Genomic DNA, 12072 nt, shown 5'->3' on the forward strand with positions numbered 1-12072 from the left:
ATGGGGTATCTGCGTACTCAGAACAAACTGGACAACAAAATTTGTGGTCCAATTTCTCCTATTACCGTTGGCAAAAAAGGAAATTCCAGGCTAAAAAATCATTTTTGAGGAAAGAAAAATTATTTTTTATTTTCATGGCTCTGCGTTATAAATTTCTGTGAAGCACCTGGGGGCTTAAAGTGCTCAGTATGTATCTAGATAAGTTCCTTTGGGGGTCTAGTTTCCAAAATGGGGTCATTTGTGGGGGAGCTCCAATGCATAGGCACACAGGGGCTCTCCAAACGCGACATGGTGTCCGCTAACAATTGGAGCTAATTTTCCATTCAAAAAGTCAAAAGGCGCGCCTTCCCTTCCGAGCCCTGCCGTGTGCCCAAACAGTGGTTTACCCCCACATATGAGGTATCGTCGTACTCAGGAGAAATTGCTCAACAAAGTTTACGATCTATTTAATCCTATTGCCCATGTGAAAATGAAAAAATTGAGGCGAAAAGAAATTTTTTGTGAAAAAAAAGTACTTTTTCATTTTTACGGATCAATTTGTGAAGCACCTGAGGGTTTAAAGTGCTCACTAGGCATCTAGATAAGATCCTTGGGGGGTCCAGTTTCCAAAATGGGGTCAATTGTGGGGGAGCTCCAATGTTTAGGCACACAGGGTCTCTCCAAACGCGACATGGTGTCCGCTAACGATGGAGATAATTTTTCATTCAAAAAGTCAAATGGCGCGCCTTCCCTTCCAAGCCCTGCTGTGTGCCCAAACAGTGATTTACCCCCACATATGAGGTATCAGCGTACTCAGGACAAATTGGACAACAACTTTCGTGGTTCAGTTTCTCTTTTTACCATTGGGAAAATAAAAAAATTGTTGCTCAAAAATCATTTTTGTAACTAAAAAGTTAAATGTTCATTTTTTCCTTCCATGTTGCTTCTGCTGCTGTGAAGCACCTGAAGGGTTAATAAACTTCTTGAATGTGGTTTTGAGTACCTTGAGGGGTGCAGTTTTTAGAATGGTGTCACTTTTGGGTATTTTCAGCCATATAGACCCCTCAAACTGACTTCAAATGTGAGGTGGTCCCTAAAAAAAATGGTTTTGTAAATTTCGTTGTAAAAATGAGAAATCGCTGGTCACATTTTAACCCTTATAACTTCCTAGCAAAAAAAAATTTTGTTTCCAAAATTGTGCTGATGTAAAGTATACATGTGGGAAATGTTATTTATTAACTATTTTTTGTCACATAACTCTCTGGTTTAACAAAATAAAAATTCAAAATGTGAAAATTGCAAAATTTTCAAAATTTTCGCCAAATTTCCGTTTTTATCACAAATAAACACAGAATTTATTGACCTAAATTTACCACTAACATGAAGCCCAATATGTCACGAGAAAACAATCTCAGAATTGCTAAGATCCGTTGAAGCGTTCCCGAGTTATTACCTCATAAAGGGACACTGGTCAGAATTGCAAAAAATGGCAAGGTCTTTAAGGTCAAAATAGGCTGGGTCATGAAGGGGTTAACACAGCATGGATCCAATACCGTTGGCCGCAGGAGAAAATTGACAAAACAATGAAGAAAGAATCCACATGTCGGTGTCAATGAAAATTTGTAGCTTTATTTCACGTGGTTAAAAAAGGGATGTCCAGACAATTGAAAAACCATGCCTATTCTCACACGTGTTTCTGGACAAAGCCCTTATTTCTTCCTTTTTTTATAGCAACGTTTAGGATAATGTACCATCAACCTATGAATATGGTAGGTGTGGAATTTCTTTCTTGGACAAAAAAAAATCCAGAATATCCACTTGTCCCAGTATATGAACAGATAACATCTCTGGTCTGTCTATGAATTATACATTTTGTGTGAAGAAAATGCACAAAAAACACCCTAAAATGCTGTGGTTTGATGAAAACACAACTTGCCCCTTAAAGGGACACTGTCACCTGAATTTGGAGGGAACAATCTTCAGCCATGGAGGCGGGGTTTTTGAGTTTTAGATTCACCCTTTCCTTACCCGCTGGCTGCATGCTGGCTGCAATATTGGATTGAAATTCATTCTCTGTCCTCCATAGTATACGCCTGCGCAAGGCAAGATTGCACTGTGCAGGCATGTACTACGGAGGATAGAGAATGAACTTCAATCCTATATTGCAGCCAGCATGCAGCCAGCGAGTAAGGAAAGGGTGAATCAAACACCCGAAAACCGCGCCTCCATGGCTGAAGATTGTTCCCTCCAAATTCAGGTGACAGTGTCCCTTTAAGTGCCACTAAAATGTCACAAGCTCTAAAGCTATACTTGATATAGACTGTTTTAGTGAAATTGTTATTGTAAGGCCGGGGTCACACTTGCGTGTGCAATGTGAGTCTCTCGCATCAATACTCGGCACCGAAGTGTGCGGCTGCATAGAAATCCATGCAGCTGAATGTTCCGGTCCCGAGTGCCGGGTATTGATGCGTGAGTTTCTCGCACTCCACACGCAAGTGTGACTCTGGCCTAAGCAAAACTCTGTCCATGACATCTGTGTGACTGGTGCCCTATACAAGCCTTATCCATGTGCAATTCTAATACTAGACAGCAACGATCTCCGCGAACTGGTAGGTTGTGAGTGATTGTTTCATCAGTATTTTGCACCTGTGTTGCCTCCACCTTTATCAAGGGTGGATGCTGCAGCCTAAAGGTACTGTCACATTAAGCGACGTTGCAGCGATCTAGACAACGATGCCGATCGCTGCAGCGTCGCTGTTTGGTCACTGGAGAGCTGTCACACAGACCGCTCTCCAGCGACCAACGATGCCGAGAACCCCGGGTAACCAGGGTAAACATCGGGTTACTAAGTGCAGGGCCGCGCTTAGTAACCCGATGTTTACCCTGGTTACCATTGTAAAAGTAAAAAAAAAACAGTACATACTTACATTCCGGTGTCTGTCCCCCGGCGTCAGCTTCCCTGCACTGTGTAAGCGCTGGCCGGAAAGCAGAGCGGTGACGTCACCGCTGTGCTCTGCTTTACGGCCGGCCGGCGCTGGCACTGGGGGACGCAGGGAAGCTGACGCTGATGAACGTGACAGGAATGTAAGTATGTACTGGTTTTTTTTTTACTTTTACAGTGGTAACCAGGGTAAACATTGGGTTACTAAGCGCGGCCCTGCGCTTAGTAACCCAATGTTTACCCTGGTTACCAGTAAAGACATCGCTGGATCGGTGTCACACACGCCGATTCAGCGATGTCAGCGGGTGATCCAGCGACGAAATAAAGTCCTGGACTTTCCCCAGCGACCAACGATCTCCCAGCAGGGGCCTGATCGTTGGTCGCTGTCACGCATAACGATTTCGTTAACGATATCGTTGCTATGTCACAAAAAGCAACGATATCGTTAACGATATCGTTATGTATGACAGTACCTTTAGGCTATGTGCCCACGTTGCAGATTTCTGTACAGATTTTTCCACTCATTTTTTGAAAAATCCACAGGTAAAATGCACCTGCGTTTTTACACCTGTGGATTCCAATTGAGGATCAGGTGTAAAACGCTGCGGAATCCACACAAAGAACTGACATGCTGCAGAAAATAAACTGCAGCGTTTCAGCGCTGAATTTTCCATAGCATGTGCACTTCTGATTTTGTTTTCCGTAGGTTTACATGGTACTCTAAACCGGATGGAAAACAGCTGCGAATCCGCAGGGCCAATCCGCTGCGGATCTGCTGGCAAATCCGCAACATGCGCACATTCCCTAATAGTGCATTCGTTTTGTGACCTATGCTGGAAAATACAGCTGTCTTTTCTCTGCTTTTTTTATTTTATGTCCTTTTTCTGTGTTTTTTTAAATTGTTAGTCACAGTAAATTTGAGTTTTTATAAAAATTGGGCATTTACACAGAAATTGTAGACAAAATTGTGGCAAAAACTGTATTTCCACTGCAACTTGGGAATATAATTAAAAATGGAAATCAGACATGATAGTCTTTGGTCATTTCCTACTGGAACAAAGAGAGAAGGCCTGATTAACACACAATGTGGGTTATAACTTAGATGTTGGCTGGCTTTAAAGGGAATATGACACGTCTCACACACATTGGGGCATACTAATCAACACAATTATTCCAGACTTTTGTTCCATTGTGTTGAACAGAATAGTTCAGACTGAGCTAGATACTTATAAAGTTCCAAATCCTTTCTTTCAACACTTGCAAAGTTTTGGAAAAAGGAGTGTGACTTTTTAGTTGTTTGAGCTGTAATCTGTTAAAGTGGGAACTTGGTAGTGAGTTAAGGTACCGTCACACTTAGCGACACTGCAGCGATACCGACAACGATCCGGATCGCTGCAGCGTCGCTGTTTGGTCGCTGGAGAGCTGTCACACAGACCGCTCTCCAGCGACCAACGATCCCGAGGTTCCCGGTAACCAGGGTAAACATCGGGTAACTAAGCGCAGGGCCGCGCTTAGTAACCCGATGTTTACCCTGGTTACCATCGTAAAAAAACAAACAGTACATACTTACATTCAGCTGTCTGTCCCTTGCCGTCTGTTTGCTGCACTGACTGCTGGCCGCAAAGTGAAAGCAGAGCACAGCCACAGCGGTGAGTCACCGCTGTGTGACTCACCGCTGTGCTGTGCTTTCACTTTCACTTTGCGGCCAGCAGTCAGTGCAGCAAACAGACGGCAAGGGACAGACAGCTGAATGTAAGTATGTAGTGTTTGTTTTTTTACGATGGTAACCAGGGTAAACATCGGGTTACTAAGCGCGGCCCTGCGCTTAGTTACCCGATGTTTACCCTGGTTACCAGTGAAGACATCGCTGAATCGGTGTCACACACACCGATTCAGCGATGTCTGCGGGGAGTCCAGCGACGAAATAAAGTTCTGGACTTTCTTCCCCGACCAGCGATCTCCCAGCAGGGGCCTGATCGCTGCTGCCTGTCACACTGGACGATATCGCTAGCGAGGACGCTGCAACGTCACGGATCGCTAGCGATATCGTCTAGTGTGACAGTACCTTTAGATAAGCAGCTCAGTAGCTGCATGAATTGTATCTGTGGGGTCTAATCTATAGTCTGCAAATCACGTAGCGCTGTATGGAAACAAATTTGCTGATTAATTTTTTCACTTAATTTTTTTACCTGATGGTATTATTTTGTAAACTCCAGAATGCTTTGGACCCCAGTTATTTAAAAAAGTGGTAATTTACTGAGTGATCATCGACGTTTTTTTTTAACCCATAGTGGCTGTGACAAAGTTTCGGTTCTGAAGTGTGAACCTTTCTCAAGCAGTGAGAGCGTACAAATGCCATATATACAACTAGCTATTGAACCCATTCTACGCCAGGGTGGCGAGCATTTATATTAGTATATGGTCTCCATCCTGTCATGTGCTGCACCATCCTGCGTCCCCATCCTGACATGTGCTGCTCCCATCCTGCGTCCCCATCCTGTCATGTGCTGCTCCATCCTGCGCCCCCGTCCTGTCATGTGCTGTTCCCATCCTGCACCCCCATTCTGTCATGTGCTGCTCCCATCCTGCGCCCCCATTCTGTCATGGGCTGTTCCCATCCTGCACCCCCATCCTGTCATGTGCTGCTCCCATCCTGCGCCCCCATTCTGTCATGGGCTGCTCCCATTCTGCACCCCCATCCTGTCATGTGCTGCTCCATCCTGCGTCCCCATCCTGTCATATGCTCCCATCCTGCGTCCCCATCCTGTCATGTGCTCCCATCCTGCATCCCCATCCTGTCATGTGCTCCCATCCTGCACCCCCATCCTGTCATGTGCTCCCATCCTGCACCCTCATCCTGTCATGTGCTCTCATCCTGCACCCCCATCCTGTCATGTGCTCCCATCCTGCACCCCATCCTGTCATGTGTGCGCCCCCATTCTATCATATGCTGCTCCCATCGTGCACCCCCATTCTGTCATGTGCTGCTCCCATGGTGCGCAACCGTTCTGTCATGTGCTGTTGCCATCCTGTGCCCCCATTCTGTTGTAATGTGCTGCACCCATTCTGCCTGTTCCAGTTTCCATTCTGTCATATGTTGCTCCCATCTTTCTCTCTCCGGCTCTACTGCCCGAGTGCGGGTGGCTGTGCTGGGGGCGGCTGTGCGTGGCTGTGCTGGGGGCGGCTGTGCGTGGCTGTGCTGGGGGCAGCTGTGCTGGGGGCGCTGTGCTTGGCTGTGTTGGGGGCACTGTGTGTGGCTGTGCTGGGGGAGGCTGTGCGTGGCTGTGCATGGGGCGGCTGTGCGTGGCTGTGCATGGGGCGGCTGTGCGTGGCTGTGCTCGGGGCTGCTGTGCGTGGCTGTGCTGGGGGCGGCTGTGCTGGGGGCGGCTGTGCGTGGCTGTGCTGGGGGCGGCTGTGCGTGGTTGTGCTGGGGGCAGCTGTGCTGGGGGCGCTGTGCTTGGCTGTGTTGGGGGCACTGTGTGTGGCTGTGCTGGGGGAGGCTGTGCGTGGCTGTGCATGGGGCGGCTGTGCGTGGCTGTGCATGGGGCGGCTGTGCGTGGCTGTGCTCGGGGCTGCTGTGCGTGGCTGTGCTGGGGGCGGCTGTGCTGGGGGCGGCTGTGCGTGGCTGTGCTGGGGGCGGCTGTGCGTGGCTGTGCTGGGGGCAGCTGTGCATGGCTGTGCTGGGGGCGGCTGTGCGTGGCTGTGCTGGGGGCGGCTGTGCGTGGCTGTGCTGGGGGCTGGGAGCGGCTGTGCTGGGGGCGGCTGTGCGTGGCTGTGCTGGGGGCGGCTGTGCGTGGCGGGGGTGCCCGTGCGTGGCTGTACTCAGGGCGACTGTGCGTGGCTGTGCTGGGGGCGGCTGTGCGTGGCTGTGCTGGAGGCGGCTGTGCGTGGCTGTGCTGGGGGCGGCTGTGCGTGGCTGTGCTGGGGCAGCTGTGCGTGGCTGTGCTGGGGCGGCTATGCGTGGCTGTGCTGAGGGCGGCTGTGCGTGGCTCTGGCTGTGCTGGGGGCGGCTGTGTGTGGCTGTGCTGGGGGCGGCTGTGGCTGTGCTGGGGGCGGCTGTGCGTGGCTGTGGCTGTGCTGGGGGCGGCTGTGCGTGGCTGTGCTGGGGGCGGCTGTGCGTGGCTGTGCTGGGGCGGCTGTGCGTGGCTGTGCTGGGGGCAGCTGTGCGTGGCTGTGGGCGTCTGTGCGTGGCTGTGGCGGCTGTGGCTGTGCGTGGCTGTGCTGGGGGTGGCTGTGCATGGCTGTGGCTGTGCTGGGGGCGGCTGTGCGTGGCTGTGGCTGTGCTGGGGGCGCCTGTGCGTGGCTGTGCTGGAGGCGGCTGTGCTGGGGGCGGCTGTGCATGGCTGTGCTGGGGGCGGCTGTGCTGGGGGCGGCTGTGCGTGGCTGTGCTGGGGGCAGCTGTGCGTGGCTGTGGGCATCTGTGCGTGGCTGTGGCGGCTGTGGCTGTGCGTGGCTGTGCTGGGGGTGGCTGTGCATGGCTGTGGCTGTGCTGGGGGCGGCTGTGCGTGGCTGTGGCTGTGCTGGGGGCGCCTGTGCGTGGCTGTGCTGGAGGCGGCTGTGCTGGGGGCGGCTGTGCATGGCTGTGCTGGGGGCGGCTGTGGTGGGAGCGGCTGTGCGTGGCTGTGGCTGTGCTGGGGGCGGCGGTGCATGGCTGTGGCTGTGCTGGGGGCGGCTGTGCGTGGCTGTGCTGGAGGCGGCTGTGCGTGGCTCTGGCTGTGCTGGGGGCGGCTGTGTGTGGCTGTGCTGGGGGCGGCTGTGGCTGGGCTGGGGGCGGCTGTGCGTGGCTGTGGCTGTGCTGGGGGCGGCTGTGCGTGGCTGTGCTGGGGGCAGCTGTGCGTGGCTGTGCTGGGGGCAGCTGTGCGTGGCTGTGGGCAGCTGTGCGTGGCTGTGGTTGTGCGTGGCTGTGCTGGGGGCGGCTGTGCATGGCTGTGGCTGTGCTGGGGGCGGCTGTGCGTGGCTGTGGCTGTGCTGGGGGCGGCTGTGCGTGGCTGTGCTGGAGGTGGCTGTGCTGGGGGCGGCTGTGCGTGGCTGTGCTGGGAGCAGCTGTGCTGGGGGCGGCTGTGCGTGGCTGTGCTGGGGGCAGCTGTGCGTGGCTGTGGCTGTGCTGGGGGCGGCTGTGCGTGGCTGTGGCTGTGCTGGAGGCGGCTGTGCTGGGGGCGGCTGTGCTGGGGGCGGCTGTGCGTGGCTGTGCTGGGGGCGGCTGTGCGTGGCTGTGCTGGGGCGGCTGTGCGTGGCTGTGGCTGTGCTGGGGGCGGCTGTGCTGGGGGCGGCTGTGCTGGGGGCGGCTGTGCGTGGCTGTGCTGGGGTGGCTATGCGTGGCTGTGCTGGGGCGGCTGTGCGTGGCTGTGCTGGGGCGGCTGTGCGTGGCTGTAGCTGTGGCTGTGCTGGGGCAGCTGTGCTGGGGGCGGCTGTGCGTGGCTGTGGCTGTGCTGGGGGCGGCTGTGCTGGGGGCGGCTGTGCTGGGGGCAGCTGTGCTGGGGGCGGCTGTGTGTGGCTATGCTGGGGCGGCTGTGCGTGGCTGTGCTGGGGCGACTGTGCGTGGCTGTGGCTGTGCTGGGGGCGGCTGTGCAGGACGTGTAAAACACATACCGCACACGAACATTGTCCGTGTGCAGTCCGTGTGCAGTGCAGGAGACAGCGCTACATTAAGCGCTGTCCCCCCCACTGGTGCTGAAGCCGCGCTTGCTGCAGGGAACATATGAATATTAGTGTTTAAAATGCAGATCCAGGTACCCCCCCTCCCACCCCCGGTGCGCCCACTCCCCTCCCACCCCCGGTGCGCCGCCCCCCCTGTGCGCCCCCCCGCTGTGATTAAAATACTCACCTAGCTTCCGGATCCCTCGCAGCAGCGTCCTCTTCTGGCTGTAGCCTCTCCTGTATGCGGTCACGTGGGGCCGTCGATTAAAATCATGAATATGCGGCTCCGCCTCCCAAAGGGGCGGAGCCGCATATTCAGTACTGTAATCGGCGGCCCCACGTGACCGCATACAGGAGAGGCTGCGGCCAGACGAGGATGCTACGGCGAGGGATCCGGAAGCTAGGTGAGTATTTTAATCACAGCGGGGGGGGGGGCACCTGGGGGGGGCACACAGGAGGTGGGTGGGGGGTGCGCACAGGGGGTGGGAGGGGGGGTTGAGCCCCCACGGCTGGTATATTATGGGGGGATAATTAAGTTCGGCTGCGTCAATCTGGTCCAGACTGCGCAGGTGCGGTGCGTCGCGCTTGCGCAGTCTATAAAGGCTTCGGACAGAGTGACGCTCCCACCGTTATATTATAGATGTTATAGAAAAATGCATAACATTACAATTACAAAGTGAATCTACAATATACAGATATGTAACTGTATACATTAACGATAACCATAAGTGAAGGTATTATAATAACACAGTGTACAGAAAAAATGCAATAATGTTTAATTATGCAAGCAAACTCCAAGTGAAAAAAAATCACAATAATTACATACTAGTTGGCCAGTGCGAAATTTTCGCACATCGGTTGTCGGGGGCACAGGCAATTTCAGGAAAATCAAGCTGGTCCAATGTAAATGTATTTAATGAGATGATGAACACAGAGAGGTGTTTGTCTCACTGACATATATATATATATATATATATATACACTGTATATTTAGACTGTATATATGTTTTCACGAATATTTGAGCCCATGAATCCATTATATGCCCATTTTGTAAGCCGGCGAGAAAGTCTCACCATGCGGATGTCACATACGGATCACTGTTCAGGGAACATTTATGCGATTCTCGTCCATGTAAAACGGACCGATTTTTTATATGTTGTGTGTGACTCCAGCCTAAAGGAGATCCCCCAACATTAAACATAATGGTATTTTACTTACTGATCAGAAGGGGTCTGATTGTCACCACCTTGAAAAAGAACAGGGGCAGCAGCATTTTTTTCCCTCCACAGCAGCACTGCCATTTATCTGCAGTGCAGAGAAGTGCAACACAGCCCTATGTATGTGAATGGAGCAGCTCCCTGTACAGCAGTGCCACTTTGACAGTAAAAATGATGAAGGAGAATTGACCCCATAACTGATCGTATTTACACCATTGTATAATGATTGGTAAACATCCATTTAAAAAAAAAAAATAACATCTGCAGATTATTTTACCTTTTTCCCCTACGGTTGGATTTTTTTTTTCAATTTTTGCAAGGTTGCTTCCAGCAATTTCTCCCATCGGGAAACAATGTACAATCTGAGTTATGTCAATGCTGAAGCTTTTTACTTGGAACCAGAGGTGACTCCAGGTCACCAATAAGCTGCAATCTTAGAAGACAGATAGACCTTCCAATGACTGTCCAATAATACAGAAAATCTGATGGTTCAGAACCTGTCCAGTCCCTTTTAGGCTTCATTCATTTATATTTTCAGTTTTAAAGCTGCAGTCTTAAACAGGTAAAGTTTTACTTTTATTCTACTTCCACATACGTAGCAAATATTTTATATATACCTGCCTGAAATCGGCTTTGCAAGGATTTCGGCAAGCTGGAAAGCCCCAAGGCAAATGTTAGGATTTGTTTCAGCTTTGTATTAGTATGCTTTGGGGTAGTGTGGTGCCACCTGCTGGTCATTTTTTCTTACTGCAGGTTCATGAAAATTAATGTTTAAAGTGTATTTTGTTATCACATCGTGGATGTGTGGTTTGTTTGGCTATTTTCTTGCTGAAGGGGGCAAGTGTATCTTTCAAATAGTGTATAATTTGTGTGTGTGGGTGCAGTATGAACGGAGATACAAAGTAATCACCGAAAAAGAGTGTTTTGAAATAATATAGGATAACTCAGATAGCTCCCTGTATAGGTCACAGGAAGATCTATATAGCAAACCACCGCATTCAGCGTTTTAATTAACCCACTTCACATCTCTGAACAAAAAGTGGGTGTGCACAGAGTTTCACACATAAACAGTAGTGATTGAGGTCAGCAGCTCCATCTTGGTGGAGTGAGTGCTGTGCATGCACATGTCCGCACTCATTCATTAGAATAAAAGGGATATGAAATTACATCAGTGTATAGAGGAAGCCAGATGCATTGCTGTACATTCAATGGTGTTCAAAACGCCATCTTGCTGAAAGGCAAATATGCTGAAAATACAGTACAACTCTATAAATAGGCAGGAAAAATCCCAAGCTGCAAGGCAAATATAGGAATGACCCAGGAGAATCCCAGGGTACCCCCAGTAACTGGGGCTGGTACAACTGAGATAAAAGGATATGTGAGGAGGGCTGGACCTAACTAAAGATACAGCTCTGCACTCACAAGCCCTAAAGGGCACAAATTACCTAAGGAAACTGAGCATAAAGGCATCAATTCTAATACCAAAAAGTGATTTACTGTACATCCCACACAGGACTTGTTATTCACAGGGAGTCTTCCATCCTAGAACTAACCAGGCCCAGACCAGATTAACTTTAAAGAACAGATATGTTTCAGGTGATGTGGCCATTGATAAAATATATTACAGAAATTATTTTAAAGGTAGTAAATCTTCAAAAAATAACATTTCTTGTATAAGATGAGTCATCAAAATTATGAATAATATACAATATACAATCAATATTTCTAAAAGAAAAGAAAAAAATAATAACCACTTCAAATATACTGCAGCACTCCCAGGAGGGGCACTACAGGGAACATTTTAGGCCACGTTCACACTTTCAGCATTTGGTCAGTATTTTACCTCAGTACTTGTAAGTCAAAACCAAGAGTGGAATAATCAGAGGAAAAGTATAATGGAAACATATCACCACTTCTGCATTTTTCACTCATGCCTGGTTTTGGCTTACAAATGCTGAGGTAAAATGCTGAAAAAATACTGAACGTGTGACCACATTACAATATATATTCGTATCATCTAATTGTTGATTTCAGATATGTAGGTATGTCCATCAAAACATTAAAAAAATGGCATAAAGACACTGAGGATTACCGCTGATAATCAAAAGAGTAGCCCAATTTATGCCAACAATTTAGCACACTCCTGGGTTTTCTGCTGTATCTTTTCCCAAACAAATTAATCTTGCAAGTATCAGTTGGAAGGAATGCCAGCTTTGGCGCATTCTGTCCTTCAGAGTTCCTTCTGCGGAGGTGCTTCTAGAGCAACGGTGATCCAGTTTATTCTTGGGCTACTTAGC

Source organism: Ranitomeya imitator, chromosome 7 (assembly GCF_032444005.1).
Source record: "Ranitomeya imitator isolate aRanImi1 chromosome 7, aRanImi1.pri, whole genome shotgun sequence".
In the NCBI taxonomy this organism is placed as follows: Eukaryota; Metazoa; Chordata; class Amphibia; order Anura; family Dendrobatidae; genus Ranitomeya; species Ranitomeya imitator.